The sequence below is a fragment of the Microcaecilia unicolor genome, chromosome 4, assembly GCF_901765095.1.
Source record: "Microcaecilia unicolor chromosome 4, aMicUni1.1, whole genome shotgun sequence".
In the NCBI taxonomy this organism is placed as follows: domain Eukaryota; kingdom Metazoa; phylum Chordata; class Amphibia; order Gymnophiona; family Siphonopidae; genus Microcaecilia; species Microcaecilia unicolor.
Window position 1 is genome coordinate 89,653,258 of NC_044034.1, and position 16,258 is coordinate 89,669,515.

Here is a 16,258-nt window from a genome sequence, read left to right on the forward strand (position 1 = left end):
GGTACATACAACTCCATTGTTTAAGGAAGTCCTGTATAGTTGGGGTTTGGGTGCAAACGGGAACCCATATTTAGAAAAGTGTTGTGAATTTCTGTTCTGATAGATGGTTCTCTGCCCCTTCTTTTTGAGTTAACATTGAAGATCATGCTTACTGTGTCAAATGAGCTCTCAATACAAGGCAACCTCCAGGCATATCATCCCTTTTTCTTGCACGTCTGGTTTTTGAAATACAGCAATCTGTTTGTAGTGTACTCCCATATTCCTCAAGAGTTTCATAAGGGAAAATGGATTTTATTTTACAAACATAAAAATGTAGTACACACACACAAATTTTGTTTAACCTATTTCCTCCCTGAATACACAAAAGTAGAATCCATTTTAGGGAAATAATAGCAAATTGGCATTTATTCTATATTTTGAAATAAAATGTTTTCAGGTCACCTTTGAGTACTTTTCTGGTGGTAATTTGGTATTTGATAATTTCACTGATTAGTAAAGTGTTAATTGAACAGATGTATTCAGCTCTTAGGTGTTAATTTCACAAGCATCTTTGCCTGTAATTATTTTATTTTATTATATCATGGTTTTCTTGGAGATGGTAGCATGCCTTCTCTTACCAGAATGCAGTAGAATGTGATAGGGTTAAAGTAAAACAGGACCCACTTGGTCTCAACCCAGTCCTCAGGATATACCCAGCCAGTCAGGGTTTTAGGATACCCACAATGAATATGCATGAGATAAATTTGCATGCATTACCTCCATTGTATGCAGATCTATCTCATACATTTTCATTATGGGTTTCCTGCAAACCTAACTAACTGGGTGTGTCCCAAGGACTAAGCTGAGAACCCCTGCTCTAAAGGTAAACCTGAATGCCACTAAAGATATGACACTTTTGTATTTTAAGATGACCATTATTTCACCCCAAAAAGGTGTGAATTTTGCAATCAGGCATCCTAAGAAGTGAGAAGACTATGCATGTCCGGTGTAAAGGTGATTGCGGCATGAGATGACACTTTTGAACTTGTCTTGTAGACTTTTCTCCATCCCCTCCCTAGCTCTTAAGTTACACAGAGGAACAGTTGGGTTCTTGCTATGCAGAGAAGGGGGAAAAAGCAATCTCTCCAACTTCAAATCTTGAGGCCTGGCACCAGGGCTGCCAAGAGACAAAGCCAGGCCTGAGACAACCCCCCCCCCCCCCCCCCCCACATGCTCCCCAGGCCTACCCCGCTCCCCGGCACCTGCTTACTTACCTGTCTCCTGCATTCCTATTCCCTCCCCCCCCCCCTACCCGGACTGCTAACTTTGTCTCCTGCTGCGCTCTGCTGCACAGGTCTTTCTTCCTGCTGCGTGATGTGTCCAAACAGGAAGTACTTCACACAGGAGGCAGGAAGAAGGACCTGTGGCAGGCAGAGCAGAGTTAACACGATAACGCAATAACTGTGCTCTGCGACACACAGGAGCAGAAGAGACCAATCAGCCATCTGAGCCATGCCAGTGCCGGTCAGGCCCTCCTTGGAGGTCGGACCCTGGGGAATTTTGCCCCCCCCCCCCAAGCCCCCTCTTGGTGGCCCTGCCTGTTGATTAATGAAAACAAAGACAAAACACTCAGTTTCAAAAAAAGCTCTTATACCAGTGGCGTAGCCATGGGTGGGCCAGGGCCCACCCTTTTTGGACTCTGGCCCACCCAAAATTGTACAGTCTTGCTATGGCTTGCAGAGGTCCTCAAACCCCATCAGCTGAAGATTTTCTCCTCAGGCAGCCAGTGCTCTTTCAAACGGCAGCTGGCAGCACTTGCCTCGAGCTGAAACCAACACCAGCCCCTCTTCACATGCTTAGTTTTCATACATGCGCAGCCTGCTGGCCGTGGCATCAGCTCAAGGAAAGTGCTGCTGGCTTGTTTGGAAGAGTGCTGTCTAAGCAGGAGGAAATCTTCAGCTGGCGGAGGGATGAAGAGCAGAGCAGAGCAGAGGGGGGCTAGGGACGGGGGAAGGGCATGATTTCCATGCCCACCCACCTTGGACTCAGGCCCACCCAAAATTGGCTGTCTGGCTACGCCCCTGTTTTATACACTTCTATAACATCATCTTTTCTCTGCCCATGACCTTCCAAGATGGGGAAGCCATTTGCATATACTTGCCATCTTATACTGCACACAGCCACTAGGGCCAGGGCTAACATGCAGCACAGAAACGCATTATACCACTAGACACTGAGTGAACCATGCAGCTTTCTTAAAGACTGCTGTGTGTACTGCCTACTAAAACTTGTTGTCATGGGGCAGTGACACCTGCGGTTAAACTGTAATATCTATCCTTTGAAATCTGTTCACATTGAAATTTAGGACTAGATTCTATATATGACACTGTAAAAATCAGCACCACAAAAAATACACCTAGGTGTATTCTATAAACCGTGCCTAACTTTAGACATTTATAGATTATGCCTAGGGCCTGTTAGCGTGACTAACTCTAGCTGCGGGAATTTGCGCCAAGTAAAACTTGGTATAAATGCCAACAACTAAGGCACGGAATGAGTATATTCTGTAACAGCATACATAATGTTTAGAAATGCCCACAATCTGCCCATTCCATGCCCATGGCCATGCACCCTTTACAGCAGCATGCATTAGAATTTAAGAGCATCACTTTATAGAATATGTGTAGCAAATTGTGTGTGTAAATTCTAATTAAAGCCAATTAGTATCAATAATTGCATGTTAATTGGCAATTATCAGCGCTGATTGGCTTGTTAAGATAATTAAATTATATGACCTGAATTGCATGAGCAACACGAGTCACATTATATAGAATCTGGGATTTAGTGCTTTGGTATATTATTACGCTAGGTTTCAAATTCATTATTCTTTACAAATCATTGCTTCCATTCAAATTGGCCCCTTCCTTCAACCTTCCAGGTCAAAGATACACACTGAGACAACACAAACTCAGACACACACACATGGATTATAAATGATTCCATGAGCCATACTCTGCATGCTTTTCCCACTTTTTCCCCTTTATTTTACTCCCTCTTTTAACCAGGGTCGTAGCTAGGTGGGGCCACGTGGGCATGGGCCCCCACAGATTAAGCCCTGGCCCCCTCTACATTTGACCCCCCCCAGCCACCACCGCCAGGTACCTTTGCTGGGGGGTCCCCAACCCCCGCCAGCCGAAGAGTCTTCTTCAGCGCTGGTCGACTCCGGCGCCTTTGTTGATGATCTGTTTCTGACTCCTTATGTCCTGCATGCACGTCCTGCACAGGGCTACATACAGGACATACATGCAGGACGTCAGGAGTTAGAAACAGATCATCAGCGAAGACGCCAGAGTCGACCAGTGCTGAAGAAGACTCTTTGGCTGGTGGAGGTTGGGGACCCCCACCAGAAAAGGTACATGGCGGCAACGGGGGACGGTTGGCGGCAGCGGCGGTGGGGGGGGGGGGGGTCGGCGGCAGCGAGGGGGGTCCAAAGTGGCAGGGGGGTTGGCGGCTGGGGGAGGTGGGCTAAACAGTGCCCCCCCCACCTCAGGCTCTGGACCCCCCTCCCACCGAGGTCTGGCTAAGCCCCTGCTTTTAACTGGACAGGCCACAAATCTAAAAGAAGGGGGAGTCTTGAATTTCTTTATGCATATTTCCTTTACAATTGTGGTACTGGTTCTGCAATTGTTTTTTTGGTATCCAAGCAATATGGACCAGATTCTATTTATGGTGCCTGAAAAAATCAGCTCTGAAAAAAATTTACGCCTAGGCGTATTCTATGAACCGATTCTAAATCTAGGCACAGTTTATAGAATACGCCTAGCAGCCATGATAGCATCTAACTTCAGGTGTGGCCATTTACACCAAGTAAAACTTGGTGTAAATTCTGACACCTAAGTTAGATATGGAACAGTATATTCTATAACCCTGCATGTAGTTTTTCAGAACACCCGTTACCCACCCATTCCATACCCATAGCCACGTCCCCCTTTCAGCAGCACACATTAGAATATACACGGACCGCTTCTTCTACTAACCTATAAATGTACTCACTCTGCTGCTCCCCAGTATCTCTCCACACTCGTCCTTCCCTACACCCCTTCCCGTGCACTCCGCTCCATGGATAAATCCTTCTTATCTGTTCCCTTCTCCACTATTGCCAACTCCAAACTTCGCACCTTCTGTCTCGCTGCACCCTACGCCTGGAATAAACTTCCTGAGCCCCTACGTCTTGCCCCATCCTTGGCCACCTTTAAATGTAGACTGAAAGCCCACCTCTTTAACATTGCTTTTGACTTGTAACCACTCGCCTCCACCTACCCTCCTCTCTTCCTTCCCGCTCACATTAATTGATTTGATTACTTTATTTTTTGTCTATTAGATTGTAAGCTCTTTGAGCAGGGACTGTCTTTCTTCTATGTTTGTGTAGCGCTGCGTATGCCTTGTAGCCCTATAGAAATGCTAAATAGTAGTAGTAGTAGTAGAATGTGCTTAGCAAGCAGTGCGCGTAAATTCTATTTAATGCCAATTACAGCTGATAATTGCTTGTTCACATGCCCTACCCAGACCTATCTGATCAATCAGTAACTATCCTTCTGGAAATCACTAAAACCCCATCTGTTCAAGCAAGCATACCCAAATGACCCAAAATAATCTTATGAACCCACCTACCCAACAAATATCCAGGAGACAATGACAATAACCCAAATTACTTCTTCCACTAAATTCCCTTAAGCTTATCCTGTGTACCATCCCCCCTCCCGCCTCCACCACCCCTTCTCCTGTGCTCACACCACTCCTACTCCCTTCTCCTTTGCCCATCTCCACCTACCTATCTCCTCTTTTATTATTCTGCTATAATTATATTTTCTCTATCTATACTCTGTAATCCCTATTACTATGTAAGCCGCATTGAACCTGCTATGAGTGGGAAAGCGCGGGGTACAAATGTAATAATAATAATAATAATTATCTGCACTGATTAGCTCATTAATCAATTAAGTTTTTTTTTATTTAGTTCACACCTTTTTCAGTAGTAGCTCAAGGTGAATTACATTCAGGTGCACTAGGTATGTCTCTGTACCTGTAGGGCTCACAATCTAATTTTGTACCTGAGGCAATGGAGGGTTAAGTGACTTGGCCAAGATCACAAGGAGCAGCAGTGGGATTTGAACCGGCCACCTCTGGATTTCAAGGCTGGTGCTCTAATACTAGGCTACTCCTCCACTCTACATTATGTATGTTGTTATAGAATATTTATTTATTTATTTATTGTGAACACTTATACTCCACACAATTCCACTAAAGCAGGCTCCATGTGGCTTACAACATACAGGAAAAGAATAACATTGTAAGGTAGCGGAGGGGGAGGGTGGGAATCAGTAGGAAAAAAGGGCGGGGGACTGCAGGAGGTCAAGCAGCAGAGGAGTAAGCTCAATCACAAAGGTAGGTCTTCAGGGACTATAGCATGATATATAGAATCCAGGGGTATATTTTAGAAAATATTAGCAGAGGTTTTCAAATATTTATAGGAACTGGGGCTGTACATTTAAAACAACAACTTTGGGTCTCTTGTATACCAAGGCAATGTATATGTTCAGCCCCTGGAGCTTTGTTACTGGCTCCCTCCAGCAGCACAGGTATGGCTTCTAAAATTAAGGACGGGCCTTTCCCCTAATTGTGCCACAGTTATAGAATAGAAAATGATGTACAATTTAGAAAGCTGGCTCCAGCTTTGTATCATGTTATATTTATACTGCCCATGCTGCTCGTTGATAGATATTTTATGTAGCCAGAACTACTGAAAAAATTATGACACAGTCTAAAGCTATCCAGGCATAAGAAAATGTGACTCGTTGCACTATAGTCAAGCAGGTGCAGAAAGAAGGAGGCAGAGGTTGAACGAGGGAATATTTCAGATGTCAGCCTCTACTGGTGCTGCTTTCCTACAAGTCACATTGAAGCTGGCAGACTCTCCCATCCTCTGCTGGCCTGTGAGATGGTTCCTGAGCATGAGGGAGAGAGGGGTGCATGGCAGTGGCATAGCCAGAAGGCAATTTTTGGGTGGGCCAACAGGTTGGATGGGTGGGCACTAGTTGTGTGCTAGTAAATGTTTAACAACAGGCTCCCCAGTCCACCTCTGCGCCTCCCCTCAAAATTGCAGAGCTGGCCATAGCCGGGGAGAGAGCCGGGGGGGGGGGGGGGGGGGAATGCATTACTCTCTCCAGGAAAAACAAAATTAAATGATCCCAGGTTCCAATCTAATTCATGTTTAATGTGGGATAAAATGCCATAAATAAGTAAAAAACAAAAAGGCACACAACTGCTTACAAAACAGTAGATAAAAAACAACAAAGCAGTGGAATCAAATGCATTTATTGGAACAATACCCGACGTGGCCACGTTTTGCCCTCAGGCTGCATCAGGGGTACAAACTATCAAAAGTGTATATAAATATATCATATACACTAATAGTGGGATGAGAACCGTTATTTCAAAAATCTAGTTCCACTTATCTGCTACTTCCAACTGATCTGATATATTTATATACACTTTTGATAGTTTGTACCCCTGACTCAGCCTGAGGGCGAAACATGGCCACGTCGGGTATTGTTCCAATAAATGCATTTGATTCCACTGCTTTGTCATAAATAAGTAAATAAATATAAACTTTTAATGTTTAGCACCTGATACTCAAAGTGGACATATGCCAAACACTATAATGAAAATAAAATGATTTTTTGTACCTTTGTTGTCTGGTGACTTTGTTTTTCTGATCATGCTGGCCCAGTATCCGATTCTGCTGCTATCTGTCCTCTTAACTCTGTTTCCATGGCTTCCTTTCCATTTATTTCTTTACTTTCCGTCTTTCTTCTTCATTTCTTGTCCTACATCCGTAAGTAAACGCTGGGTCCTCCGCAGGCTTGACTGTCCAGTGGATCCAGCTTCTGCCTATTTTCTTCATCCATGTGCAGTTTTTCTCCTCTCTTCCTTTTCCCTTATCTCATCTCCTACCTCACTCTTCCCTTCCCTCCATCCATGTCCAGCATTTCTTCTGTCTCCCTTCCCTCTCCTCCATCCATGTCCAGCAACCTTCTTCTCTCCCCAGCCCTCCCCTCCATCCACCCATGTCCAGCAACTCTCCTCTCCCCTGATCCCCCTCCAGCCACCCATACCCAGCGATTCTCTCCTCTCCCCTGCCCCCTCTCCAGCCACCCATACCCAGCAATTCTCTCCTCTCCCCTGCCTTCCCTCCAGCCACCCATACCCACCAATTCTCTCCTCTCCCCTGCCCCCCCTCCAGCCACCCATATCCATTGATTGTCCTCTCTCCCCTAATTACCTCCGTCGAAGCGGCCGCGTTATTGAAAGCCCTGCCCACCTCTAGCCTTCCCTTTGAGTTCGTTCCCTCAGAGTCCTACTTTCACGGAAAGAGGAAATGACGTCAGAAGGCGGGACTCTGAGGGAACAAACGAAGGGAAGGCTCGATGGGCAGGGCTTTCGATGACGCGGCCACTTCGATGGAGGTAAAAAAAAGATTTAAACCCCGAGCAAGGGGATGTTGGGTGGGTGGGCCTGCAGGGAAAGTGGCTGGGCCTTGGTCCATCTAGGCCCGCCAGTGGCTACGCCCCTCTCTGAAGATGCATAGGGAATCTTGGGCGGGTGGGGTGGGGGGTTGATTATTCCTCTCCTATTCTCTGCAGGCTGCCTTGGGGGAGGGGAGCAAGAATGGTTCTCAAACCTGTCCTGGAGGACTACCAGCCAGTCAGGTTTTCAGAATATCCCTAATGAGAGGCAGGGGGGTCTGTGTAGTCTACGTGGATGTGCAGAGGAAAAATTTTGCCCATTTATTTTAAGGGCGTTCGGGGGCAGGGTGGGAAGGAAAGATACATAGGGTGTGGTTAAGAATAAGAGTATGAAACTGGCAATTTGTATTTTACAGAGTAGAGGTTGTCATTAGTGTTCCTTGGTATAATCACCATTTTTCCTTAGGTATTTGAAGAAATCTGTATGCATCCTTATTTCACTTGTAGCTAGCTTTCTTTTTCGTCAATGCTTATTGCCTTAAATTTACAAGAAAGCAGCATTTCTGAGAATTAGCCTGTCCAAATATTGCATTTGGAAAAACAAAATTGACAATCTAATATGGGGAAAAAGAATAGGAACTGGTCCCTCTGATATTTAAATGATGTAATGACATTCACCAAAAAAAACCCAACTAGTTTTAGGGGCCCTCTGGACTTTTTGCACACTGCCTGCAGCTGTACATGAAATTGTTTTCTGCTTCTGCAATTAGCACACTGCAGGTGTACTACCTTAAGAGCCATTAAGCCACACTTAGAAGAGAAATTGACACTGGTGCAAGAATTCCAAATTTTGCCATGAAAAATGTCAGAAAAATAAAGCTGTAAAGTGAATTATTTATAAAACGCCTGTAGCTAGACTGGTCCATTAGCTCAATGTAAAATAACTGATCAAGGCCCTGCTTAGAACCAATTACTACAAAGTTACCTAATGACCAACAATGTAGAAATAAATATCAGAACTCATAAATCTTTTTTCTTTCATGATTCATTAGATTTCATCTAGGTGGGATGGTGCATGGAACCTGCCTTCAAATTTTGTATTGGGCACAGACACGATGCCTGGACTCTGCTCGGCTACGAAAATATTTATATCATGCCGGGACTGGTCCAGCACTAGGCAAATTAGATAGCTGCCTAGGGTAGCACAAGTGTAGGGATGGCAGTCTCTCTCATTCTCCCCTGTCTGCAGTCTGGCATCTCACCTTCCACTCCATTCTTGCAAGCCAGTAATCCCCCCCCCCCCCCCCCCGTGTAGCTTCAAATGTGTGGATACTTCTAAATATTGTTGGCAGTGGCATGCATGAATTGCTGCCTGCCACTGTCAGCAACATATAGAAGTAATATCAAGTTTGAAGGTACACCAAGGGGGAACTTACTGAAGCATGGGGAAAGGGGAATGAAGAGAGAGAGGCTGTGGTGGGCAGGAGAGGAGAGAAGAGAAGAAAGGGAGAGATGTTGGATCACAGAGAGAGGAGGGAGAAATAGATGCTGGACAGGGAGGGAGAAAATGGAGACAAGAGAGGGGAACCGACAGGGGGGATTCTGATATGAATTGAAGTAGGAAAAGTTGGGGAGATACTGACCATGATGGGAAGACGAGATAGCATTCCATGTCCCCCCTCCCTAAGCTACAAATTTGAGGAGAAAGAAATTGAATGGGAGGAGGGTTGGGAGAGGGAAGAGACAGAGACTGAAATGGGGGGAGGGCTAGAGAGGTGCTGTACCTAATAAATTTGTTATAAATGCAGACTTTATATTAATTTTGAAAAAATTAATGAATGAGGGTAGGGAGTGGGGGTCACCTGCAGGAGTGCAGGATGGGAGAGTGAGTGTACACCGTAGGTTATACAATGGGAAGGGTGGCATGGTGAAGGTTTGCCTAGGGCCATGATGGTGAACCTATGACACGCGTGTCAGTACTGACACGCTTAGCCATTTTCGGTGACACGCGGCCGCATGTGGCCGCATACAGAGAAGCAGCGGCGTTCCCCGGGGCGGATCGCCGATGCGTCCCCCCCCCAGGTGCAGCACGACCTCCCCCCCCGGCGAAATCACCCCCCCCCCGGTGCATGTTTACCCGCTGGGGGGGTGCCGTGTGCGCTCCTATTGGCTCCCTCCCTGCTGCTCCCTCTGCCCCGGCTCCTGCACGGCCGTTAGGGGATCTTTGACCTCACTTCCGGCCGGCGGAGCAGAGAGCAGCAGAATGCCGTGGGGGACGCATCTCTGAGGGCCCTGTGATCACCATTACCAGCAACCATCATCCAATCTACTGTTCTGGGGTGTCGTGGATTTGTAATTGACCATCATTACTGAGATAGGCGAGGGGGAGGCTGGGAGAGGCGAGGGCATGTGCTATGGGTGCCGTTTCCCGCCATTAGAAATAGCGGCAGCCATCTTAATTTACATAAGGTGGTCAGTTAGGCTAGTTAACCCCTAATTGCCTGCAGGGCTAACAGGCTATCTATAATTCTATCTTCTGTCACTGCCCCCCTGATGGAGAACCCAAAAAATAAAAAACCAAGGTTAAGTAAAGGAAGTGGTAGTAGCAGTAACCGACCCTTTCAAGAGACATGGACCGAGATGTATGGCATTATAGAAAAAAATGGCAGATCATTTTGCGTTCTATGTACTGAAACGGTAGTAAGCAGAACGTGGAATATAAATAGACATTTTGAAACTAATCATTCCCAGCTCTTGAAAAAAAGTGAGGATGAAAGGAAGGAATACATTTCCAGGCAGCTACACTTTTATAAGAGCCAATCTAAGTCCATCCTTAAATTTGTAAAAGGTTCTACAAATTTAACATCTGCAAGTTTGAGCATTGCTCACTCCATAGCTCAGCATGGAAAAGCACTCAGTGAGGGAGAATTTATTAAAGAAACTCTCCTAAGATGTGCACCAGTTCTATTTCACGATATGCAGAATAAAGATGCAATTATTAAGAGAATATCTGAGTTACCAGGAAATTTGGAGTGCCTGGATCCGATTACCAGACACTTTTAGCACCCTGAAAAATATAGCAATGGCTTTACTCTCAATTTTTCCCTCTACGTAGTTTTGTGAAACCTTATTCTCAGCGTTAAATAATATCAAAACCAACAAAAGAAACAGATTGAAAGATGAAGTTAGTAGTGCTTGCTTGGGCTTGAAGTGTACAAAATACCAACCTTCAATTGAAGATTTAGCCAATGAAATTCAGCAACAAAAAAGTCACTAATAGGCAGATTAGTTAAAGAATTCCCCCTCCCCCTCACTTATCTTAGTTCACGGCACCCCACACAAGTTAAATAATATCAAGACCAACAAAAGAAACCGACTGACAGATGAACAAAGAAGTCACTAAGCAGGTAAGTTAAATAAATAGGTTTTGGTTTATTAAATACAGTTATATATTACAATTATACATTTTTGTTATTTAAACTATAAATATCGCGAAATTATGGTTTTTTTTCTCGAAGTGACACACCACCCAAGTTATGCTCTGTTTTTTGGCGAATTTTGACACACCAAGCTCAAAAGGTTGCCCATCACTGGCCTAGGGCATCAGCTACCTTTGGCCTGGCACTGCCCTGATGGGAGACAGAATAAAATAAAACATGTTGATTGTTGATTTAGCTCTGAGCACTGCCTGGCAGGTTTCCACAAGCTACAAGTGCAAAGAAAGAAATCACAAATATTGGCACACTGAGTCATACCACAGGAATACACCGGTAAAGGTAGAAATATTTCTGTCCTTATGAAAATCCCACAGTACTGTTTGGACCTCTTTTGTGATTGGGTTTACAGAGACCTTCCTCTAGGGAGCCTCAGCTAATAGCAACCCAGCTGTAACTGTCTCAGAGGGAGATTGTGCCTGCAACTGGGTACAGCTGTGCACTGCATCTGTGTGCATAGAAAAGATTGCAGGAGGGGAAAACAAACACAGTAAACAACATGATGCAACAGTGCAAAAACAGCCTCCTGCAGTTCCAGCTGCTGACCCTCTTCATTTCTCTATTTTAGATCGAAAACCTGTCTCCACATATTTACCATTGGCCAGGACGCAGCCATTTGGCTAGAGCGAAGAAAAAGTTAGTTTGACTGCTGGAAGAGATTGCTGAGAGGTTTAAACTGAAATGCACCTCACTTCAGATTTTCTTCTAATTCAGGCTGCAATACACAAAGCATCTCTGTGTTCTACCTTTGAAGCTTTATTTCTTTTAAAGTGAGAAACCTTGTATCAGTGGCCTAGTTCTTCTGCAGTACAAAGGAAGCAGCAGAAAACAGTTGTAGAAGAGTTCACTTACACCATTCGATGTAGTGTTTTAGGGCTGCTGGAAATGTCTGTGCTATCAAAGTAGGCACAATTTCTGTCATTTACACTAGTCCTATATAATAAAATGCACCTCCAACATTCTGAAGCTGACTGCATGGCTGAGGCATTCCTGCTCTCTGTATCCATCTCCTGAATTGGCATCACGTACTTCCAGGTTCATCACAAGCAGAAGTGACCAACCACACGAGGTTTCTCAGCTTCAGAATGTTGGAGGTGCATTCTATTAAATAGGATTGGTCAGTTCCTTGAAGCACAGCCAGAGCTCAGGGTCCTGCATAGTAACGCTCAGACACCAGAGAGAAAGAGGGGCGGGGCCTGATACCAGAGAGGGGGGTATCTCTGTCACACACACTCTCTCTCTCACAGTCAATGTCTGTCTCTCTCTCACTCTCACACACTGTCTCTCACACCCTCTATGTCTCACATTGTATCACATTCACTCTCTATGTGTCACACAGTCTCTCACACACTCTATTGGTCTCATACACTCAGTCTCACAGAGAGTCTGTGTCTCACACACACACTCTCTCTCTCGCACACACTATATCTGTGTGAAACACACTCTCTCTCTCACACTGTGTCTCACATATGCACTTGCACACACTCTCATTCTCTCACACACACACACTCGCACCCAGACTCACTCTCTCTTTCACACACACACACACACTCACACATTCACTCTCTCTCTCACACACAGTCAACTCTCACATACAATGCAGAAAAAACTCAATGCCTGATACTTACCTCCCAATACAACACAAATGAATTCACCGCTATAAACACACCAAAACTAAATCTTCCAATTTCAGAAACTTTAAAAATCATTGGAATCACAATTGACCGCCACCTAACACTCGAAAATCACGCAAACAACACAACCAAAAAGATGTTCCCAAGATCCGTCTTCCGCAGCCTAGTGCAATCACTCGTACTTAGCCATTTGGATTACTGCAACTCACTATACTCAGGTTGTAAAGAGCAAATACTGAAGAAACTTCAAACAGCCCAGAACACAGCTGCCAGACTCATTTTCGGGAAACCAAAATACGAAAGCGCGAAACCCTTACGAGAGAAGCTACACTGGCTCCCACTCAAGGAACGCATCACTTTTAAAGTATGCACACTAGTGCACAAAATCATTCACGGTGAAGCCCCAGCCTACATGTCTGACTTAATAGATCTACCACCCAGAAACGCTAAAAGATCATCCCGAACTTTCCTTAACTTCCCTAATTGCAAAGGCATAAAATACAAAGTGATGCACGCATCAACCTTTTCTTATATGAGCACACAATTCTGGAACAAACTTCCACATAACCTGAAGGCGACCTACGAGCTGACCAACTTCTGCAAACTATTGAAGACTCATCTCTTTGAAAGAATCTATCGAAAGGATCAAAACACATGAAGTCCACGCACACTGTTAGTAATACATCAATACATTCTCAACTGTACTCTCATTTTAACACACTTAAACCTTAATCTACAGGTAAAAATGCTATACCCGAATGTTTTTGCGCTATTGTTCTATAGTCCTATTAGTATCCGTTGTTCTTCCTTTGTTCCATTGTACTATTCTCTTAACGATACGTAGACTTTGTTTTAAACTCAATGCCTCACAATGTAACCACAATCGAGCTGTAACAAATTGTACTTCCATCAATACAATGTATTGTAAGCCACACTGAGCCCGCAAATAGGTGGGAAAATGTGGGATACAAATACAATAAAATAAATAAATAAATACAGACGTTCAAATATTTGAAAGGTATTAATCCGCAAACAAACCTTTTCTGGAGATGGGAAGATGGTAGAACGAGAGGACATGAAATGAGATTGAAGGGGGGCAGACTCAAGAAAAATGTCAGGAAGTATTTTTTCACGGAGAGAGTAGTGGATGCTTGGAATGCCCTCCCGCGGGAGGTGGTGGAAATGAAAACGGTAACGGAATTCAAACATGCGTGGGATAAGCATAAAGGAATCCTGTGCCGAAGGAATGGATCCTCAGGAGCTTAGTCAAGATCGGGAGGCGGGGATAGTGCTGGGCAGACTTATACGGTCTGTGCCAGAGCCGGTGGTGGGAAGCGGGACTGGTGGTTGGGAGGCGGGGATAGTGCTTGACAGACTTGTATGGTCTGTGCCAGAGCCGGTGGTTGGGAGGCAGGGCTGGTGGTTGGGAGGTGAGGATAGTGCTGGGCAGACTTATACGGTCTGTGCCAGAGCCGGTGATTGGGAGGAGGGGCTGGTGGTTGGGAGGCGGGGATAGTGCTGGGCAGACTTATACGGTCTGTGCCCTGAAGAACACAGGTACAAATCAAAGTAGGGTATACACAAAAAGCAGCAAATATGAGTTATCTTGTTGGGCAGACTGGATGGACCGTGCAGGTCTTTTTCTGCCGTCATCTACTATGTTACTATGTTTTTGTTTTACTTTGGTTGGTGTGCCCTTGATCCCTCTTTCTCTTTTGCTTTCTTGCTGTACCATGATTACCAGAAGGGAATTACAGTAGGCCAACCCATAGCATAGTGAGCCCAGAGGTTTGCCCTCCCCAAGAGTCTGCAGAGAGTGGGTTGGATAGCCTGGTGGTGGGATGGAACTTTGCAAATATAGTTATCAGCTGCTCAAAGGCTGCCCTGGTGTTTGGGACAACTTCATGGAGGTGTATTGACAATGGGACTCCCATGCACAAGTTACTGGCTTTGGATTTTGGAACAGTAATGTCTGTGGAGCCAGTATGTCCAGTCTAATGGTTATCATGAAGAGATAATGATAGATGAGGAGTGAGGATTTGAACTTGTTTGTGATGATAAAGTTCTCAGGTGGGGGAAGGGATGTTTTGAGGGTTAGCAGAATGGAGTAGGTCTTAAGATAAGGCAGGGTTGAGGTAGTATAGCTTTTTGATAGGGGTATGCATGGGGGGGGGGATATAGAGCAGGTCTAGGCAGGATAAATGATCTCTTCTCAAGAGAGGAGCTATGGTGGACAACTAAAAGAAGACCTGGAGCAAGCCACTGCTTTTCTAGAGGTAAGCAGCATCATAGGCGGTCGGTGGCCCAACTGTTTGGGGAGGCTAAAGGGGGCGGGGTTAGGGGGTGGGACCAGGGGTGGAGCTTAAATCCATAATTGTCTAACACGCAGAAAAAAATAAATAAATAAAAATAAAAGTCACAATTAATACCTTTTATTAAATTTAGATATTAGATATGTATCATATGTCAACGAATAAAGTGGTTGCTCAAAGCATATTCTAACCACAATTGCTCAACTGCAAAACACTATGCACAACTTTGTCCAAAAACACACTCAGCACCTTACTGTACCATAAATGTTACACTAGGCAGAACCTAATACACCAATATACCACCCATATGGAAAATGCAGACTGTCAACAATATGAAACAAGGGATCATATCATCACAATTCTCATGTAGAGCCACAAAACACCCTAAATTCATGTTTAATGTGGGATAAAATGCCATAAATAAGTAAATAAATATAAACTTTTAATGTTGAGCACCTGATTCTCAAAGTGGACATATTCCAAACACTATAATGAAAATAAAATGATCTTTTCTACCTTTGTTGTCTGGTGACTTTTTCTGATCATGCTGGCCCAGTATCCATTCTGCTGCTATCTGTCCTCAGTGCAGGTCAGGAAGTCACCCTCCTTAAATATCTCCCTGGCAACCCAGAACACCTCCAGCCAACCCCCCCTGCTTTCCCAGCAGTAAGGTAAACAAACCATAAACCAATTTCTACAACTGCTAGAGGGCTTTCACTGCAGCTCCTGCTGTGAGGATGGAGGTAAATCAACAATTTAATCCCCTCAGAGCAGCTGGACTCCACAGCTGATCCATTCTGCTGCAGCAGGGGGGAAGCTTAGCCTCTCCAAGCCTCTTATACTGGGCGCCTATGAGCAGCATGGGCACTATCTACTTTTTAGGATCCTGCAAGGTACTTGACCTGGATTCGATGTAGAACTTGAGTTCCATATGATCACCTTGAAATTTTCTGTTTTGATTTCTTAAATTTTTTCTCCTCTTTAAAATTAGTGCTGCATCAAGGAAAATGTTTCTTTGTTTCTTTGATAATTGATTTTTGTTATGGCCTTTCTTTTTCTATCAACTATAATACTTGGCTGCTAACTTTTTTAAACTGTAAAAATAAAATAATTTGATTATAACTAAAATGTTTTCTATTCAAAGTGAAATATATTCAAGTTAGCACAATGTAATGACTGTATATTTCTACATTAGGGTTTTGTCTGAAGTGAGCTTTAGAAATATGACAGATATGGAACCAGTGATCTGTCAGATGGGAAGGATCCCATGACCTTTAGTTCCTGGGAGCCCAGATCAGTCTGACTCTGGCCAT